General features: G+C 42.0%; 1 protein-coding gene across 12 annotated transcripts in view; it reads right to left on the bottom strand.

Annotated features, from left to right (window-relative positions):
- The window catches only part of LOC116082704 (protein TMA23-like), a 414,563-nt gene that overhangs the window by 323,128 nt on the left and 68,935 nt on the right, over positions 1–22,500 (bottom strand). The window contains exon 1 of one of the 12 annotated variants that reach the window (XM_031359597.1): positions 17,395–17,641. The exons of the other annotated variants lie outside the window; for them this stretch is intronic. The gene's annotated coding sequence lies outside the window, so the exon portion shown is untranslated. Of the gene's footprint in view, positions 1–17,394; positions 17,642–22,500 lie in introns of those variants that run through there. 12 annotated transcript variants of the gene reach the window in all.

Below are 22,500 nucleotides of genomic sequence, written 5' to 3' on the forward strand. Positions count from 1 at the left end.
GGGGGAGGGAGAGGGAGAGGGAGAGGGGGAGAGAGAGAGCGAACAGGAGCATGCCAGCACAAGGGAACTGGGGTGAGCTGGACCCTCTATGATGATGAGGAGCAGTTGGGAGCCAAGGGCCACCTGCAATGACTGAATATGCACAAAGAAGAAAGCCAATAGGAGAGGGCAGCTGACAATGTCTTGCTCAAGCTGCATAAGAATTCATAGCTGGGCTTCCTCAGCACGCTGAACCTCTTACGTGCCTTAGTTCTACTGCCTGACAAAACAACTCTGCCCCTTTTTTTTCTTACCCTACTAATTATAATAGCAAACAGTTTCACTTTCCTCCCCCAATCCCACCCCATTCACACCTCTCTACACCATCACTCTTGGGCAACTTTCTCCTTTGAACTCAGTTTCAAAACTTACATTAAAGGTCTTCTGCCCAGAGTGAAGAACCAGGAATTAACTGGTATTTCTCCCTAAGGATTTAAAAGAGTCTGAGCCCCCTAGCCCAAAAGAACAAAAAACCTAACAAAGAATGTATAGTTTTATGTCATTTCAACTCAGGCCTCTAAAGCAATTCTGAGAAAATACAAAACCTGTAGGGAGGTGGGGGAGCTGGGCTCTGAGTTAGGGTTCGAAGGAAACCGGAAAGCTACTTCACTTCTCTCGCCATCCATCAGACCTGCAGTACTCTTGCCAGGTTGTCCTGCAAGCAGTAAGCGCATTTCTCTTTGGCAAAGGAACTGGCTACAAACAACTGTAATGTTTACATTCTGCATATCATATCGCTATTGGTTTTGCTCTCTTACTGGGCAACATTTTTGAGACACTTGTTCTTCGTTATCAGAACAATAACCGCCCATCTGAACAGCTACAACATGATCCTGTGCCAATATTTGATGAATAAATTATGCTGAATCATTTTACACTAGGCTGCTACTCTATTTTCACTCACTCTCTCTCTCTCTCACACACACACACACACACACACACACACACATGCACGCACATCTAATGTAGTTCTTACTATTACACGCCTTTGAAGGTATTTATCTATCTATCTATTTATTTATTTATTTATTTGCCTATTTATTTAGTCATTTATTCTGAAGTAGGTTTTCAGAATGCAGCCCTGACTGGTCTGTAATTCTGCATACAGCAGCATCTACCTTCCAACTGTGGGATAAAAATCACGCACCACCACACCCAGGTATATTTTATTTTAAATGTTTTGGTTGGTTGCTTGCTTGCTTGCTTGCTTGTTTGCTTGGTTTTGAGTTAGTTGATTGGTGGCTTTGAGACAGGGTTCTATAAGTAGACCTGGCTGTCCTGGAATGCACTATGTAGACCAGACTGGCCTCAAACTCAAAAGATCCACCTGCCTCCTGAGTGCTGGGACATGCTCCACAATGTTCAGCAAAGATTTTGGGAGGGGGAGGGGGGCACACATGAAAGTACACATGTCTGGGGATTTCCGTGGAGGTCACAAGAGGGCGCTGTATACCCTACGAGCCACCTGCTGAGGGTGCTGGCAACCGAATCCTGTTTTTCTAAATAGCAAAAGATCTAGCTGTGTTAGCAATCTCTCTCCCGCCCCAAGGATTTTCTTGTAAACCAAGGCCTCTCTGATGTAAACTCTGCTTGATACATTAGCACCTATTCTAGCTGCTCTGAACCCTGCTCATCTTTTGCGGATCAGCTTAAATTTTATTTTATTCCCTGATTAGGATCCTTCATCCTGCACACTCTGACTGAGGAATCCTCACTGCTATTTATCATTCTGTCACACCAACATAATTTCATTCATCTGTAACTTTTTAAACATGTGTGTGTGTGTGTGTGTGTGTGTGTGTGTGTGTGTGTGTGTGTGTGTGTTTGGGTATGTATAAAGGTGGAGGTTCATCTGCACGTGTTTGTAGAGGTTTCTTCAGAAAGGCCACCCACCTCTTCTGAGGTGGGATCCACTCACCTAGAGATCACCAATTGGGCAAGACTGGCTGGCTGGCTCTGCTTGCCCAGCACTGCAGATTACAAGCATATGCCACCATGCCTAGCATATTGATGCAAGTTGTGGGGATTGAACTCAGGCACTTATACTTGCACAGCAAGTACTTTCATATCTGAGCTGTCCCCATAGCCTTTATCCATAACTTGAATGCTTTTGATACTCAAGGATGTTCTCCTAATTTGCCTGTGGCTCCCTTGTTCTTAGAAGGAACAAGCTATCTTGCCTCCTGCTTTTCTCTCCTTACCATACACCAGGCAATCAGCCAAACCTTCTTGAATGAATGGCTGAATGAAACCAATGATCACAAGCCATGGCATTTTGAAAACGAGCTTTGGAACCAGCCAACCATGTGTTAAGGTGATTTTCCTTTGGAAGTTCCAAAGGCTTCTTAAGCAATCCCGCTAATTAAAAGGAGAAAAACGACTTAAATGTTGGAAAAGCCATAAATACGAAAGAGTAGCCTCATGTTGCGCTTAGTATGTTTAGAAATAACACTTAATCAAATATGATCCAGTCATGAAAATATGTAGGATAAGATTTTGGTCTACAGATCTGAGAGTTCCATAGTTAGAGGTTAATATGGCCCAGGCTCATGTGGACATATATTGGCTTTCCTTTGCTTGTGTAAAGCTGTTGTGATTCAGAGTATCCCAGAATACAGCAGTGAAGTGTTTCTAGGTGAACTTCAACAAGGATACACACTCAGTCCTGCACAGATGGACATGAGCTCAGGGCACAGCAATAGCAGCCCCCAACCCCCATGACAGTCACCTGGACACATGCAAGCCTCTCTGTTCACCCATGAATGTGTCCCTTACAAACATGTTAGACATGCCACAAGGTGGAAACACATGAGAAGTAACCAGAATACCAGAGTGTGTGAGTCCTCTACTTTGCAGCTGGGCCTGTGCACAGAAGTGCCACCCCCTCCCCCAGTAACAGATGGTCAAAGTAATCAAAGCCTGCTGTAATATAAAACCAAAAAAAAAAAAAAAATCAACCCAGATACAATCCAAGAGACAGAAAAGACAGCTAACAGGCCTAAAATTGGAGCATTCTGCATGACTAGTTTATTTATTGTGGGAGAAATACATATCATTCTAGCTGGTCTCAGAATCTCTCTTAGGGAGGAGATGGTCTTCATTTAGGAAAATATATTTATGAGCTGGTTGAGGGCAAGGGAAGGCAAGAGAGACGGAAGACAACCTTTATGGGCCAACCTCTTATAGTGGTATGGAAACTTGAGAACAAAGGGGGTTGGGATGCGAGAGAAAAAGAGCAGGCAATTTGCAAAGCCACGTCTGGGGATGAAAAATAGCCCCACTAGACAAGAATAGCGGGAATGTTTACTCTGCCATTTAAAATTATTCTTAGTCCTGGGATTTTCACTCTTGACAAATGTGGGTAAAATCTCCACACCCATAATCTGTTGTGTGATTTTGAGTCTTTTATCCAGATTGCAGAAAGTCTGTATTTGAGTGGGCACAGCACCAAGAGCAGGGGCTAGAGGAAGAAATAAGACCCTCAGGAAGAAAGGGGCACAAAAGGAGACCTGGTCAGCAGACCCCAGGAAGACAAAGAACTCTTCACACAGGATGGTAAGATTTTCCATACATCCAAAAATGTATGAAATCAACACATAAGGAAACCTGGGCAAAATCCTAAGAAGTCAGCAGCTGCATTCCGAGGCCCAGTGTATGTAGAATGTGAGTGACTACAGAGGTGTTATGAGCACATGAAGACACATGTGCCTTACCATACAATGTGTCTGTGTCATAAAAATGAGGCGTTCCTTAGCTCTGGGAACCCGCTTTTCAGGATCTACCCCCTCAGATCCTTTTCTTTGTGCATGGTCACAAACCCACCAGACCCTGACCCAGTTATAAGAGAACTAGTTTATAAAGAAACGGGCTGATAGTTCAGTGGTAGAGAGCCTGCTTAGTATATATAAATTCTGGGTTCATGGCCTAGTATCACAAGATAATTTTTTTAATTTTATTAATTAGAATACATTAAATATATATAATAATTGTATACAAACTTTTGTCAGGATATAGTATTTTAATAAAACTACAAATTAATCATAAATAAGCTCTCCTACATATATAAAATATGTAGACTGGAATGTCTCATGCAATTACAAAATTGTTCTTCCCAATCTGTGTATCTAGGCTGTTTTTCCTGCCCTTAGAGCTGCACTGACTATCGTCAGTATTAGCTGTTATTCTGTGTCTAATAGGTGGCGAGTGGTCGTGGTTGGGTAAGCACAGGGCCACAGTTTCCTATGTGGACCATGATCCTAAGGTACATCCCTCACACACCTGAGGCTGCCAAGGCTGGGGTCCTTTATAAGAATACCAGATATATCTGCTCACCAAGTCGCTTATGTTAGTGTTCGTGTGGGCTGGTGGCTTTCTTCCTGAGATTTGAAATGAAGGGACAAATGAATTGAGATGCTTACCTAGAAGTAAATTACAGTGTTTGTGTAACTCTTGACCAGAGTACCATACTTGTTAATGCGTGCACTACGAAAATTCCCTTTACAAAAAAAGAACTTTTGTTAAATGACTCTATTTACCTGATCCCATTAAATTCAACCACAGCTGGTGGTGTCAAAAAGCTAGTAGGGAAATGGTTAAAAAATCTCTACTTCTGTCCTTAATTATATTTAAATTAATTTTAGCATGCAGACTGAGTGTGCTCACAGAGCTATGGAATAATCCACTGTTCTAAGAACCACTAATTCCTAATTGACGTAGTAGCTTATAATTGTATTTTCATAGTGTTTAGTAAAAACATTCAGCTTGTTAAAAAAAAAAATTAAAGGCCCATAATATGAAACTTATGATCAAAGAAATCAGCTGAGATCTATTTGCAACACATTTTTCCTTTCTGAAAAGGGGTGGGGGTGGGGCACTCATCGTCTTATTTGGGCAACACAAAGGCAATTTTTAAAGCTCTGGTACATGTGCAAAGTTGTACAAAAGAACAAAGCCTAGTCTCTGTGGCAACACGTTCCTTCTCAGGAAATACATCCCAGCTATCTCACTAGATAGACTCAGGATCCTAGCACTTTGAAAATGTGTCTTATACCCCTGCATTGCACTAAATCTAGAACACCCGCACAAATGGAAGCTATCTTTGAAAGCAAAAGAAATAAATTACTTTCCCCAACAAAAATAATAAAGAGAACTGTAGAACACAGTTACATTGAAAATAGTAGCCATAGGCAAGAAAAGCGGTGAGACAGAAAGGGCCTCATTAAAAATTCAGAGGATATTGAAAAAGGCAAATTCAGTTTGCCCACCTTCAGCAAATATGCTGAAGGACATTTGATGAATATAACACATGAAACAATGCCCCTATGAAACTTGAAAGTTGACATGTTCTGATATCCTTAGCCTAAAAGATAAAATCTACTTACTGTAATATAAGCTTTATGTGGATCAGTAAATACAGATCACCTAAGGAAACGGACTATGGGTTAATCAGATGCTCAAAGCCACAGTTCTGGTAACCAACATGCCAAATGGTAGTACCACACACCACCTTTGTGTACGCCACATTCCTGAGTGGTCTTCACAACTGTAGGACAACCAGAAAACTACCCCATCAACACAGATAATAAGCAGAAACCCTGAAAGTTCCTCTCTGGTCCAGTGCTGTCCTGGAAGAGGCAGATCGATCACACCTAATCAAAAAGTCCAAATAACTCGAGATTCAGGAACTTCTCAAACACCAACATGAGGCTGCAAATGGGAAACTCCATACTTGCGGAATGGGGGATGGTCAAGAGGTAGGTACACAAACAGCATCATTGTGTGAAACATCTGTGGTCCCCATGCTTTTCAAACAAGGGATGCTCAGCTGGTGGTGTTGCCAGTCCTTGGCTTTCTCTGACTCATACCTTTGCTCCTGAATGCATGGCTCTCTTCCTAACTCCCCATCCCCCACACCTCAGCTTTCAGCACCGTGCCAACACCATGCAAGGCAGTCTCTCTCCTGTATGACAGCTCCCTATTGTATTTTATCCTAAATGGACCCAGGTTGAAGAAATGCCTGTATTACAGAATACAACCTCACATGCACTGGAGCTGCTATGTGTAGGACGCTGAAAACAAAATTTTAAGTGTTGTTAGGTATGGTGATACATACCTATAATCCTGGCATTTGGAAGGCTGCAGTAAAAAGATCCTGACTTTGAGGCCAGTCTGAACTACACAGCAGGACAAAAAAGAGAGGGGGTGGAGGGAGGGAAAAAAAATCTCTGCAAAGAAAAATTGTCTGAGGCTAATTTGTATAATACTATCAAATTTATATAAAAACATACAAGTCACTTGAGGCAGGGTCTCATGTAGCCCACACTCACTTACAACTTCCTATGCAGGTTGGGATAAATTTGAACGTCTGGGTCTCCTGCCTCTGTCTGCCTGGGATTACAAGCATGCATCATCATGTTACATTTATAGGGTATAGAGGTATACTTAGGACTAAACTGCATGCCAGGCAAACACTCCACCAAGGGAACCAAGGCTGCACCAAAGCAGCCCTGAGAATCTATCTACCCTCAGGAACCATAGCCAGGATGCAGGGAGCTGGGCTTGACTGCAGGGCCCTTAATCCTCTCGTTCTCTAGGATGTGTCTCCGGAGAAAAAAGAAATCCCCCCAAACCACCTGGGATCCTCGGGTTCATAATTTACTGATACATTTTGAAGATAATATATAAAATCTATTTTATGTGATCTTCCAAAATTTCCAATCTAATATGAGTCAAATAGAATTCTTAGGTTCTCTGTGCCTCTTTCTTCAGTGGTGAAGCATATGGATCATGACTCACATCTATTGAGGTCTTACACATATTTTATTGTTAAAATACAGGGACTATTGTGTACCACCACGATCTACATGCACAGCAGAATGCGACCCCAGGAAGCCAGACCAAAACCTGCATGCTTCTGGTACCAAACAGTCCCAAAGAAAGCGTGTCAAACAGTACGCAACTGCTACCGGAAGTCACTGTTTGAGAAAACAAGGACCATCCTGGCAACCTCACACAGCCTTATTTTATAAACTGAAAATTCCTTCTATGCTGAGCTGTTGAAAGCAAGACGTAGGCTGGCTGATAAAACATTCTTATGAAATTTCAATTATTTAAAGAAAAAAAAAAAAACCAAGTGAGAACCTTGCTAAAGTGGGAAGTTGAGCAGCAAGCTTCCCTTCTTCTGAGGCATTAAATAACCCAGGGTGTGACTCTCCAGCCTGGGACTCTCCGTGGAACTTCTGATGAGACAATAGGGTTACCGTGGCCTGAGCTGTTATCACAAATGAGTTCTTCCAACATCTGCACAATCTGACAGACTCTTCATCACTTGTCTCACTTCCTCTTCAAAGGCCAGTATCATGTTCAAATATTTGGGACTTTCTAAGATAGTTTTCCAATTATGTGGTATTTCAAAAGCCACCTTATTAGCAGAGGTGTCAGTCACTGAGTGTGGCTCAGCAGGGCTGGACCTCACCACCATGTCCAAACCTATTTTGTCAGAAACACTCCATTCTAGATATCAGCTACATATCTGACAATTCCAACTTAGAAAGGAATTATCCAGTTGTTCACGTGATAAAAAGAAATCACCATTAAGATATTTATAAGGTCCTGGATTTCCGTTGTGGGGGAATATTAAGTGCAATGAGAGGAGCAGGGAGAGGAAGAGCAAGGACAGAGAGAAGGGCAAGAGAAAATAACTAATTAGATCACAGGTTTTGACTTTGGCCATACAGGTAAGTGTGTTAAATGATAATGATCCAAGAGTGTTGGTGAAACAGACAAATCAGAAAACCCCTCAAGGAGTATTGTACATCAATGTAAAATGAGCGCCTGCCACCTGAAGAGACCATCCTAAATCAATCCTTGTTCTTACAAAGTGCCCACATAGTGAGCTGGCTCCCCACAAATACAGCAGGAATATCAACAGAGCACATAAAATACTCGTCTCAGGAACATAGAAGAAGGGCAATTGTGGGGGCTTAGGAGGTAAAGGTACTATGCCACCAAGCCTGGTGACAGGAGTTCAATCCCAGGGACCCAGAGGGGGAAGGAGAGAACCAACTCAGCCCCTCCCTGCAACCTTCCCTTCCCTCCCCCCCCTCATTATACACATGCAAATAAATAAATGCAATATAAAAAATTTAAGCAATAGATGCTGTTTCCATTATATATATGAGTATATGTAATATATTAGTATATATAACAACATGCATTATTTCTATATGTGTGTGAGTGTGTGTGTGTGTGTGTGTGTGTGTGTGTGTGTGTGTGTGAATTATAGGCCAAAAGACAATGTGAGCTAAAATCGGAGTTCAAATCTTATAAACAAAAAAAATATATTTAACAATATGCATAGAGACAAACAACTACATAAAGAAACAGGAGTACAAATTTCAACCCTGAGAAGCAGTAGCATTAAGTATATGCGTACTAGCTGGGCGGTGGTGGGGCACGCCTTTAATGCCAGCACTTGGGAGGCAGAGGCAGGAGGATTTCTGAGTTCGAGGCCAGCCTGGTCTACAGAGTGAGTTCCAGAACAGCCAGGGCTAGACAGAGAAACCCTGTCTCGAACCCCCCCAAAAAAGTATATGCTTACCACAATATAATAGGACTATCTTGTCATTATCTAGGAGGATTTGCGCCAAACACCTTGGAAAGCAAGCCAACATCATCTAAAAAGCTCACATTCCTGCTTAGTAATCCAGTTGGGAATAGACAGAGAGTCGATTTACAAGAATAGCCACAGTCCTGTCACTCATCTACAAGGACAAAGACTGCGAATATCCTGACTCTCTCAAGATCCTAAGATAAAAATTAATTAAGTTTATCTAGGAGAAGAAATAAACAGGAAAACACTCAGGGGCATGGGATGGGGAGAAGGAATGGACAAGGAAGGAAAGATAAGAGGTCAGGAGTCAGGTATTAAACCACCTGCTGTGTGTGTGACTGAGGTGTCACATCATAAGGGAACTATGGGAGCTGCAATGACCTACGGGAAATGTGGTTTTTATGTACAACCCTCAAGAGTCACCACCTTCTGAGGGTTGCTCCCAGGACTGCTCTTTTGCAGTTGTATGCTGGCAGATATATGCTGAGCCTGAGCCTCAGGCTTAGAAGCAGCCAACAGCATCTGGAACTTAGTGAGAGCTGGGAGGATCTAAGATCCAAGGCTCCCTGACTGGAAACAGATAAGTGGCAGCAAATGTACACAATGTAATACTCCAGGGTAGTCCAAGGGTTACTGAAGCTGCGTGCCCTATTTCACACACGATGCTCATCTCGCAAAGGCATTGCGGCATGTTCATTTTAAAAACACATTTTAATGGGAAGAAAGCAACAAGTTTTATCAGAGGCAAAGTGTGGGAGAAATGACTGGAGATCAAAGAGAATGCACGGATGGAGGGTTCCAAGCTGGATCTTATTGATGTTTATTTCATAAACCTATGTACACTTTCAGTATAAAATATTTCATAAAACCTGCCAAAGAAAGGGCTAGAGAAAGGACTCTAGTTAAGAGTACATATGGCTCTAATAGAGGAGCCAAGTTCTGTTCCCAGCACCCATGTGGGGTCGTTCACAACCTCCTGGAATGCCAGGTCCAGAAAATCCTAGCTCTGGTCTCCTTGGATTCTGCATTCAAGTGCACATGTCTCCATGCACACACATAGACACATAACTAAAAATAATTTTGAAAACATCCTTGAAATGTAAAAAAAAAAAACAACAACAACAAAAAAAAAAAACTCATCAAAGGATTCACAAGAATATCTCTGGGTAGAAGAATAAAGAGATTTCTGTGATGCTTCTTGTTATCTGAATTATTTATTTCCTTATTTATTTTGAGGTAATGTCTCTTTCTGAAGTCCAGGCTATACTGGAACTCACAGTATAGTCCAGGCTGGTCTCAAACCAAGACCTTCCTGCCTCAGCCTCCCGAATGTGGGATTGTAGGCAAGCTACTATGCTCAGCTTTCTCTCCTGCACTTTCCACAGTAAACATGCACTTCTTTTATACTAAAGAGACAATTTAAAGCCAAAGGCATCCCCACAAGACCCTTTCCCTTCCACTCTTCCTTCTACCTACCATGTGACATGCACAGCCAATCTAGAAAAGGTAGGAAATCAAAGCCACTTGATTCCCCATTGTAGTTATTAACTTACAGAATGATCCCTGGCTTGCTAATTCAACTACACATTTACATTTGCCCACGGGCATTAACGGGGCGGGGGGTGGGGGGTAGAGGAAGTAGGCCAATTCTAAAATAAATCATCTGGTGGGCAATTAAATACTTGATAAAAGTTGAAGGGAAGGGAAAAAAACCATAACACTACAGGTTAAATCCTATTAAAACAGATTTCTAATGACTTTCTACTCTCTCTTAAGAGACCTGGAGTTACATTCAGGGTATATCAAACAGCAATTGAAACGCAAGTATTTAAACTATAATAAGAAACTCAAGGTGTTTATAATATCAATTTTTATTTCGAAAGATAAGTTGTAAGTGAAAAGGGCAACCTCGGTCGCCTTCTCCACTGTGGAATCTGGAAAGTGAAGTTCCTGGATGCCTGGAATAACCCATCCGTGTGTTGTATTAATGCCTTATATATTTTGTAACACAGGAATTTTTGTAGTACAAAAATTCCTGCTACTCTCAGAAGTCACTCCACAGGCTCAGCTGTTGGGATGTAAATTTATCATCAGGAGCATCCTCCCAGTCAAGAGCTACAGCAACCTGCTATATCTAGAAGGGGACTGGTGGTGCGGAACCTAAGATGGATTGGGGCAGTCTAATAGAAGAACTGTGTTTTGACTATGCACTGGTTAGCATGCCCTCCTTCAGGACTTCAGAATCACTAAGGTTTAGATATTCATAATCTGAGAGGCCTAAGTGAACAGGCCTGAGGGCCTCTAGAAGACTTGAAAATGTGTGGGGAGAATTCCTGCCCAGATACAAGCAATAGAGCGTGAATCTCCTTTGTGAGCCCAGAAAGCTTTGATTAAAGAGGGTAACTAGAAACTCCCACAACCCCAACAGCAGTATCTGCCTCTACAAGCTTCTTGCTGTGGCCCTTGACAACACATTCCATTTTCCGGGTTCTTTATGGTAACTTTGTATAACAAACATTGTACAGGAATGTCACAGGCCTACATCTCTTACAGGCTAAGCTTGACAAGAGGCTTTCCTCCAGAATATTTAAGGGAGAAAAAGAAAAGGGAATCAAAATCCCAAGGCCTGACACTGAGTCAGCACACAGAATTTATAAGCAGTCTTATATATTGTGCTAAAGAGCCAATTCCTAAGAACTCCAGAACCCACAAAGGCTCAAGATGAAACGTGACTTTTACCACCAACATAACCAGGGCGTTCTCTCAGAGTATCAGCATGGCACTGAAACTTGGGTGCATATATGGTTTTCTTTTTAATGAAAGAAAAATATTTCCTACTTTTCTAATAGGAAAGCCAACTTCCAGGGAGCTAAGCACTGTCATCCTGTTACTCAGGCAATGGCAAGCCACCACCTGAGTTCTAAGCTGGGATCTGCTAACTCTGGTGGGAAACATCTTTGAGGCATCATAAATGATCACTACCCATAAATGGAATACTGAAAATCAGAATCCCTGGATAATATGGATTTTTCATTTTTATCTCCCTCACACTCTTCCTCTGAACTCTTTCTAATAAAAAAAAAAAATTAAATCAAAGCTTACAACAGAAAAAGAATTACAATGGATTCTGTAAAAATTCACCTTGCCCTGTCCCCCCCCCAAATGGGTTTAAGATGAAATCTGTCTTTCAATTGAAAGAAGAGGCCAAGAGACAATAAAAAGATATAGGCTTAAATGAGGAAAAGTCTTTACATCATCATTTACTTTTCCATTTTAATTAAACTTGAATTCCAAATGATGGCAAGTTTATTAACAAGATAATTCTTTGTAAGTCACTGCTGAACAGGTTTTAGAAGAGTTTTATGGTTTGTCAATATCAAATGGTAGCGAGTAATCTAAGAATTTAGTGAGCCAATAAAAAGAAAGGCAGTCACAATACACCCACAGTCCTGGAGAACTCCCTGGGGGACTAAGGTTACTTTCAACACTACCAATTAAGGCAAAAGCTCCAGCATTGAATTTTCCATTTGTACCTCAGTTCCCCTGATCCCTCTTTCCAACTGACACACCGTCACCTGTGTTTGGGCATGCATCTGAGCACTCTGTACTTGGAGAGATGGAATTCAGATTGTTTTCACAACTGGAAAATGTCTATACATCATGTACACACACGACCATATCAGATGATTGAAATAAATCTTGAATCACCAGGACTTACTATTTACTTATGTGTTCTGTGTACTTCAAATCAGCACATTTACTGGAGTTCTGTCTTCAAGGCAGTCTCCACCTGAAGACTACAACCTCTATGAAGACACAATATAAAGATTCAAGACTCTCTGTCGTGACAAATGTCCCAGTTAGGTCACACCTGCATGAGCGTGAATGCAATGCTGTGCAGATGAAACAAAGCCGGATACACAGCAAAATGTATTGAGGGGAAATTCCCAAGAATTGAACATGAGATAATTTGAAAATTCAGGACAATGCAACCCAACATAAGATCTCCTTGGAATACTTCACATCAACAAACTGAAAGCACATCAGAATTCTCCATATTCCTGGTAAAATCTAACTTTAAGGTGGCAGATAGCTCTCAGTTTAAAAATAGCCATTCAAGATGCTAGGACAATAGTTTATATTCTCTACCAATATATTATTTTAATTCGCTATTTATGGGGAAAAATGATAATGAGGCAAGTAGCATAATTCAAACTTCTAAATCCCCAGACTGGGAAGTATTTTTGTCAAACAAGAAAACAGCATCTCACAAGGCTATTCTCCACAGTGAGCCTGAAACTGACTTGCCTCCTATAGACTTTACAATGAAAATCTAGCATTGGATATGTGCACACACTACAACATTAGCTTCCAAATAGCACTAACATCCTTTCACAAAATGTGTGTGTGTGTGTGTGTGTGTGTGTGTGTGTGTGTGTATTAGTTGTTATAACTTCATTTTTTTTTTTAATCAAGATAAATACATCTGGTCTAAAGTCACCACAGGCCATGGCAGAAACACCAAATGCAGAGGGCCTTAAGGGTTGAATAAACCCATTGTCCCTTTTCAAAGAATAAAGCTGTATTCACATGAAACCAGAGTAGAGAGTGGAATAGAATAAAGCCTGAAAATTCAGAAGCCAGTCAGAAATGACTGAAACCCACTCAAATTTTTAGTGGACAGTTTCTGAGCTTTGTACTACACTTTGCTTCTATCACATAATGAAAATGTCGGGTTGGTGGAAATGCCTGAATATAGCACTCTGCCATAAGAAGGACTGAGGATAGCACTCTGCCGTAAGAAGGACTGAGGATAGCACTCTGCCGTAAGAAGGACTGAGGATAGCACTCTGCTGTAAGAAATCCTGCTTGCTCTTTTTATTTTGTCCTGTTTAGACCCCTTCATATATTTAAAGACATAAAGAACAAACTGAAGAGGTCAACTTGCTAAGTATTTTTATCATTTTTAAGAATTATTTTTATTTCATTTAGTTATATGTATGTGTCTGTATGAGTATATACCACATGTTGGGGGTAGGGACCCTCAGAGACCACAAGAGGGTATTGGATGCCCTGGAACTGGAGTTATGGGTGGTTGTGAGATACCTGAGTGCTGAAAACTGAGCCTGGGTACTCTGGAAGAACAGAAAGCACTCAACCACTGAGCCATCTGTCGCGCTCCCAAGCATTTGATTTTATGTTCTGCTTAAAGATATAAATCAAAGCCAGGCATAGTGGCACATACCTTTAATCTCAGCACTTGGAAAGCAGAGGCAGGCGGATCTCCAAATCAGGGGCCAGCCTGGTCTACAGAGTAAGTTCCAAGATAGCCAGGGCTATACAGAGAAAGAAACTCCGTCTTGAAAAACAAAGTGAATCAAATCTCTAGGCCTTCCCCCTACCATGGTTTTGAACACCACTCCTTAACTCTATGCCTAGTTCGTAAAGAAATTCTGAACTTCACAATATCCTGTCAGTCAATACATCTTGGACTTAATCCAAGTTTGTTTCTGTTGCTTACAATTAGGGACACTGATTCAAACATATACTGGGATTGTACAGTACATACTCTTTGGGGAATCTCTAGGCAAGTCCTAACAGATGCACCAGACTCAACAAAGGAAAACTTTGCAAAAAAGAGGAACAGTATAGTGGCCAGCAAGCCTTGCACTGCAAAGGCCCTGAGACAGAAAAGCAGAACACCTGGTCTTCTCTATGAAGGGCATAGAGAAGAGCCTCAGGAAATGGGGCAAGGAGGGAGCAGGCGCCTGTACACAGTTCATGACCAGGCATGCATCTACGCTAGCCCTGCATGTCACTAATTTGCTTTTCTTTATTAAGCCAAGATAAAAGAAGACATAAGTCACACACTTGACAGTTTACAATGAAATTTTAGGCTTATCGCCAGAGCTCCAGGGCAAGCTTTCATAGACGTACCCATAGATCTCGACACATGTGTGTGTTCATATGTATGCCCAAGTGAACACCCGTGTGCATGCTCCCGTGTGTATGTGGACACCAAATACTGACATTGGATGTCTTCAACAATTGCCTCTACCTTACAGTGTTGATAGCGGGCTCCTTACTGAATTAAGCAAGACTCACTCAATTAAGCAAGACTAGTTGCCCATGGAGTCTTCTGTCCCAGAGGTTCTCCTGTCTCAGAGGTTCTCCTGTCTCCTTCTCGTAGCACTGGAATCACAGGTGCATGCTGAGCCTGAGTTTTTACCTGGGCACCTCAGGGCTCTAAGGTCTCAGGTCCTCACAGTTATATTACAAGTACTTTACCAACTAAGTGACTCCCAAACCTCCCCCCTCCGCACTCCACTCTCCCACCCAGTCCCACCCCCCTGCACCCCCCACCCCACCCCTGTCCTCCAGCATGCCTTTTTATCTCCATATGGAAACATCCCCAGGTCAACAAGTATCCAAGTAACATCCAAGGCATGAGAGACTCGGTGAGCACAGTGGCTTGGGGGCGAGGCAACAGCTCAGACCTCTCATGCGGAACTTACTCTGTACTCTTTGAGAAGTTACTTAGGTTACACCCAGGGATCTTGGCATTTCTCCTGCCCTCCCCTCGTGAAACTACTGTGTGGCTTAAATGAACCAGGAGAGATGCCTGCCCTATATAGTAGGTTATTAATACAGAGTAATTGTGATGGTAATAAGTTATCATGGCTCCAGGGCAATCTCTTGAACGGGAAGTCGGAACGTCAAAATGTTCTTACTGTAACGATTCCTGGTTACTTGTGTTACGGCCAAATACCTAACAATGCCGCTTCTGCAAACATTTTGAGGGTCCACTCCACCACCCTTGGAGGGCTTGGCTGCAATAGCAGTGGACCAGGGTACCAACTCACACTGTAGCAGAAGCAGAGAAAGGAGTAGCAGAGCTCAGGTACCTTTCTTCTTTTTCTTTTTGATTTACCCAGAATCAAGCCCATGAAATGGAGCACTTGACATTCAGGGTGGCTTTTCTCCCTCTGTAAACATCCTTATAGACATATCCAAGGTGTGGCTCATTAGTGTTCTCTCAATCCAATCACGTTGATAATCAGTAACCACTGAAATTCCTAAATATGCCTAGATCTAAATCCAGGATGCTAAAAGCAGTTTTACCAAATAAAGAGTCCTTAGGGGTAATGAATCTTATTCCAGCTCTAAACTACTTCAGGGCAAACTGATGTTAATTCTGGGATCCTGTGTTTCCAGAGTCAAGTGATTCATAATCTAGAAGACATAAATACATCTACTGTAGCAAAGTAAGTTATGCATCGTTTCCAGGCCCTTTATCTCCGTTACCTCTGAATCTCTACAGAATCTAGGTGCTAGTACAAAGTCACAGGATACGAGAAAACTTGTCAGAGTCAAGGAGATGCCTCAGCAGGGGAACAATGTTTACCTAGCAAGTCTGGTGACCTGAATTCAGAGCCTGGAATTGGCTGGGCGCACACCTTTAGTCTCAACACTCAGGAGGCAGAGGCAGGCAGATTTCTGAGTCTGAGGACAGCCTGGTCTACAGAACGAGTTCTAGGACAGCCAGGGATACACAGAGAATCCTTGTCTTTTTTTTTTTTTTTTAAAAAAGCCTGGAACTGGCATAAAAAGCCAGATGTGGTTGTATACATCTGTAATCCCAAGGCTCCTACAGAAAGATGGGAAGCAGAGACAGAACAAGTAGGAGAAAGCTCTTGGGCCAGCTAGCCTGAAGTTGACTTGCTTAAATTAAGGTTGGAGATCTTGCTTCAGCAAGGTTTAGAAGGTAAAAAAAAAAAAACTTCTCAAAATTGACCTCTAACCTGAACACACTGTGACACATGTACACACACACACACATTTAATTAAAAATAAAACTGTTGATGGCTGATTGAATGTATATACAATACACAAGTAGTAGATCATAGAGGATAGAAAGTTGAGCAGTCAAGGGTACACTTACAGAGGATATGGTAAGAGAGCATGCTCAATGCTTAGCCAGTAGACTAGCTCAGGTCCGAAGAGCAGGGCAGTGGAAAGGGGTACTGAAGAAAGATACCACACAAAGAATAGCAGTGTTTAAGGTAGCTGATCACTACAATTGATCTTTATCAGCAACTAGTTAAATTATTTCTAAATCTGTATGTTATGAACAACCTAAAAACCAGAAAGTGAATTATTCTTAGACACCAGTCTATTTTGGCCAGCATAGACAATAATATCCACGGTAAATAAGTCAAGCTGGCGACTGTTCCATTGGTTGAGTACTTTGCCAGCATACACAGGCTCTGGTCTTGGTCTCCAGCACTACATAAGTCATGCTTACAACTGCAGTCTCAAGCATGCCGAAGGTAGAGGCAGGAAGATCTTTACTTCAAGCACGTCTTTACTACATAGCAAGTAAGTTGGAAGACAGCCTGGGCTGCATGAGGCCTTGTCTGGGGGCCCTGGAGACATATGTGCATATGCTCAAGAACACACATGATCATCGTTATAAAGTTTGAACCTTTCTTTCAGTACTGTATGATCTCAACACAAGACAGTACAGGGTGTTTCTAAAGTATCACAAAGAAGCATCCTCTTTGTCCTTAGTCTTGAGATACACTGTTCATTTCAGTGCCCAACAGCAATACTTGACACTCATGGTTTAAAAGGCAACCTGACTTGTCTGAGCCATCCATACTACACATAAAAGTTCATCACATTCAGGAAAAAAAAAAAAAAACCTCTATTCCTCAATATTTCTGTGACATCCTACAGCCTACCTGAGGACAGTGTTTGACAATTGTCCCAGTCATGCTGTGAGAAAAGCAATCTCGACTGGAAGGCACAGGAAGGCATAACTTCCCAGACAGTACAATCCTCTGCAAGCCAAGAGAGCATTCAGCGAGGCCTTGAGTATCGATGTCATTTCACTTGAAGTAGAAGAAAATATTCAAAATGACAGCAATAAAGTCAGGCAACGTGGGTGGTCCATGCCTGTAAGCTCGGAATTTAAGAAGTGCCTACAGAGGGTCAAAGACAGCCTCAGCCATACAGCAAGTTCAAGGCCCATCTGGACCACATGAAATCCTGTCTCAAAAGAAGAGACAGAGAAAGAGGGGAAAGGAGGGAGGGAGGGAGGGAAATAAAAGAAAGCCAGGGAGGGAAAGAAGGAAGGAAGCTGTAAGACTTACTGAAAGAAAAAGAAGCAGTTATAAGACTGTCTAATCCCTTCAAAGGGTACTGCAGTCCCCACAGACATTCAGATCTGAATGTGGTCATGGCCTGACCATCCTTTCCGTTCTAATTTAGATTAATTGAGCATGTAAATGAATTTAAAGCATACTATCCCAGGGTGAACAAGATCGGAAAGAATGGGAGTTAGTCCATCAGAGAATCCTTGGGAGCCTTTGATCCTCACACCCAAGGCACCAGAAAGAAGACTCAGGTGATGGAAACACATTTAGACTCTTCCTTGGAAGGATGCTGGCTAGGGAGAAGGAGAGAGGCCTTAAGAAGCAGAAGCAGTGAGTCCCTTAGCTCTAGGAGCCTCATATGTCCACATCTTGGAGTCTCGCCTTTAAAGAAGAAAAAAAAAACAAATAACCTCAAGCAGGGCAGAGAGCTTGCTGTGCACGAATCAAGACAAAAATTTGATCCTCAGAATCCATATAAAAATGGATGTTCAGTCAGTCTGGCGAGTCGCTGACCAGCTAGCCAGCAAGCCCAATTTTTTCAAAAATGGTAGACTTCTAGCTTTCATGCACAACACACACACACACACACACACACACACACACACACACACACACACACAAATTAATTAGTGTAATTAAACACCACAGCTTTAGCTTCTTGGCTTGTCCTCATGTAGGTGATCCCTAAGTTATATTTATCCTCACATGATGCTCTCACCTGTCACTCTGCAATTTTCTGAGGCTTTCTCATCAGAACTTTGACCTTCACTCCCTTGTACATGATATTTCTGTGAACATGTTCATATAGAAAATCTCATAGGTAATCTAAATGCAATCTAAAAATCAAATCTTATTCTAATGACTTAAAATTAGGTAAACCCAACATGAAGCAGGAGACCTGTAAGCTACAGAACTGATTCCTATTCCTTCTGTGTCTAAGTCCCCATTACCACTGTTTTCAAACCTTAAGGATCCTTAACTTTCCAGGATTTCTTGGCATGAATACATTTTCACTCTACAAATACGCCAGCCTCCTTATCTGCAGATCAACAGCATCCATGGACAACATCTATGATCTATCTACTTACTTCTAAAAATAATTTCAGTTAAAATTTACTTTACTCGTCAGTCGAGAAGGGGGTGAGACAGAGGACAAGAGGTTCAGAACTCAGCCACGGCGACAGTCCCAGCCCCTACAATTGCTTCCTACTGATAGACTACAGCAGTACAGCCTAGGGAATTTAAATGACCGATTTACTCGGGGAAAGAAAGCTTATTTTTAGTGAGGGGGAAAAAATGTTGATTTAATTTATTTTACTGGCTGTGAATCTCCTTTGGAAAGGAGAAGTAGAGTTTGATTAATTAGATTAGCAAATGCAATAAAGTGTTTATTCACTTGGGTGAATCAAGGCTTCCCTGGATTTAGCTGAATTTTATTTTAGGTTTTCAAACCTGTCCAGTAGGTAGCAAGATGGAAGCCAAAAGCCCTTCCACACCACACTGCTTTCAAGTATCTTTTCATATGTTAATTTGATCGGTTTCCAAATCTGCAGGCAGACATATTTCACGGCCCCTCCCCCTCCCTCACAGGGGGAGGGGCGGCATATGGATGATACACACAGATGACAGGAAATTAACCACACTACTCATTACCATTTGCTATGCTTCTGGGTTTTAGCAGGTTTTTCCTTTCCTATTGACTTTCATTGCAAATTTTCTCTCTACCCAGCACAAAAGCTCCAAAGAAATTAGGTCAGCAATTTATAAGGTCATTAGAAAATACTTATTAGAACAAACCGTTGCAATTGTAGAAAGAAAAAAAAAAATAGTTGTTACCATCCTCCAATGGCTGCCAGCCTTTCTTTCTTCCTTCTTTTCATGGCCTGTCTTCTTCAGGAAGTCCCTTTGATGTGTCTTGCTACACAAAACCGTTGCCTGACTCATTTGTTACTGAGACTTTACCAGAGCCACAGCTGTTCAAACAACACACTTGCCTCTGAAAGTCTGGGAAAATTGGGGACAATAATCAAATTAAAATTCCAGGTCTATACTCTTTTGACAGAATGCAGACGGTTTTGATGTTTTATATTAAAGCACACTACAATAAAAGGGATTCTGCAGCATCGTGTACTGGGTTCTCCCATTAATGTGCTGATGACATGTTCACAAGGAGGAAAATCTGGTAATTCACAAAAAAAAAAAAAAAAAAAAAAAAAAAAGAAGAAGAAGAAGAAAGAAAGAAAGAAAGAAAAATCAAACATATTTTTCTAGAAATTTTTTTTCTCTTTTTCTTTTTCTTTTTTTGAAAACCCAAAAGAATGGAGCTTGAAATCCTAGCTGATGGGGACCACTGGATAGCATCAGACACAGAATAACAATATAAAATTGAAGTGCTGCCGGCTGGGACACACGCATCTTGGGTGGCTTCTGATAAACAGGAGGCCCCATTGATTTCAGCCGAAGGTAGAACTGAGTGCTTTTATCCAAAGGCTGTGAAAATCACCTTCTCCAAGAAAGGTTAACATCTCTCAAGTTCTCTGAAAAGAGCAGAAGATTACAGGATCACAGCTGCCTTCATGTTAATGAGGTACAGGCAACTGGCCTTGAGATTTGAAAGGAAAAAGGGAGAAATCAAAATCAGAGCACATTCACCCTTCTGAAAGTATTCCCTTTCTCCATCTGCAACACATCCATATACTGACTGAGCTAAGCAGGGAATTTAAAGGTATCTGAGATCAGACAGCTTTAATACTTTGAATTACCCTGAAAATAATGCCTGCCTCAGAATATAAGTATCACGTGTGCCAGCTCAAAGAATAGCATTCTCTTCTCACCTGTTCTCCAAGATCCCACCACTGCAGCTGGTCCCCAATCCTCCTTAAAATCCAGCTCCGCAAGGGTTCTGACTAACCACTTCCATAGTCTTAGATAGCTCCTAGCTGGGTGGTTTCCTCCTACCCATGCAAGATCAACGTTCCTGGCTGTCCAGTTGTGTCTTTTACACACCAGTATCATTAATCTTTCTAGAAAGCAGGAGGAGCCTGTGGTGGTTTGAATATGCTTGGCCCAGGGAGTGGCACTGTTAGGAGGAGTGGTCTTCTTGGAGGAGGTGTGTCACCATGGGGGTGGACTTTGAGATCCTCCTCTCAGGTGCCTGAAAACCAGTCTCCTCCTACATGCCTTAGGAACAAGATGTAGAACTCTCAGCTCCTCTAGCACCATGCCTAGACACTGCCATGCTCCTCCCTTAATGATAAAGGACCAAACCTCTGAACCTGTAAGCAAGCCCCAATTAAATGCTGTCCCTTATAAGACTTGCCTTGGTCATGGTGTCTCTTCACAGCAATGGAAACCCTAACACAGACCCATTCCAAACCCTCTGGCCAATGCAAAGTAAGATAGGAGTCTTTTTGATAGTACCACCAATTGTCCACATTCCCACCACACACTCCACACTTCAGTCAGAACGCAGATCTGTACCCGTTATTAAAATATACACAGGGAGAAACCATACAGACATAGGCCAAAATCCTGGATTTGGCAAGTACCCCTGGGATCCTTCCCGAATCTTCTTTGGGCCTTCCTCCTCATCCTTCTTTGACTTGCCCTCCATCGAATGTAGACTCAGAAAATGCACTCTCTCCCAGGTCACCCTGTATATGCCTACTAGGGAGCATGCACATGTTATATTTCATTGCTATAATCATTACTCTCTACCCTCTGGACTAAAAAGTGAGACACAAGGGCTGAGCCTTATCCTTGTTGGAGTTCAAAATAGCCAGTCAACAGAATAAGATAAAATAAACGAATTAGTACAACACTGTCAACCAAACGGTCCCTAAAGTCCATGTCAAATATTTTCTTTGGAAATGAGTTGACAATAGAGTTGCCTTTTCACTTTATAATGTTTCTGCAAATATAACGTAGAAAGAAAAGTGACACACAGTAGTTATCTAACAGATGTCTGACAGTACATAAAGAAACAAGGAGCAACAATGTCATCAGGACATTAAAAAATCAAGTTTTCTTAACTAAAACTATTTGTCAGACACAAAAGAGAAGGGCGCTGAAAGTCCCATACTTGTTGCAGAAGAGCTGGGTCTGACTGACTAGTTCCCAATCCCACAAAGTATGGTAGTTGTAAGGAAAATTAGTCCCACTGGCTCATAGAGACTGGCACTATTGGAAAGTATGGCCTTGTTGGAAGAAGTGTGTCACTGGAGGCTGGTTTTGAGGTTTCAGAACCCAGGCCCAGTGTCACCCTCACTCCCAGGTGCCTTCCGCTCCAGATGTAGAACTCTCAGCTCCCTCTCCCGAACCACCTCTGCCTGCGTGCCGCCATGCCTGTTACCATGATGATGACGGTCCTCTGAACTATAAGCCAGCTCCAAATGCTTTCCTTTATAAGAGTTGTACGGTCATGGCGCATAGTCACAGCAATAGAAACCCTAACTAAGAGAGTGACCTGCACTCAGGATTCTATCTGCTGTTGCCCCTACCTTACTTATACAACCTACCAGCCACTCCACTCCTCACATACAGCCCATTAAGAAAGCACAGCACTGCCGGGCGATGGTGGTGCACGCCTTTAATCCCAGCATTTGGGAGGCAGAGGCAGGCGGATTTCTGAGTTCAAGGCCAGGGGCTACACAGAGAAACCCTGTCTTGAAAAAACAAAGACAAAAAAACAAA

Source organism: Mastomys coucha, unplaced genomic scaffold (genome assembly GCF_008632895.1).
Source record: "Mastomys coucha isolate ucsf_1 unplaced genomic scaffold, UCSF_Mcou_1 pScaffold7, whole genome shotgun sequence".
Taxonomy (NCBI): domain Eukaryota; kingdom Metazoa; phylum Chordata; class Mammalia; order Rodentia; family Muridae; genus Mastomys; species Mastomys coucha.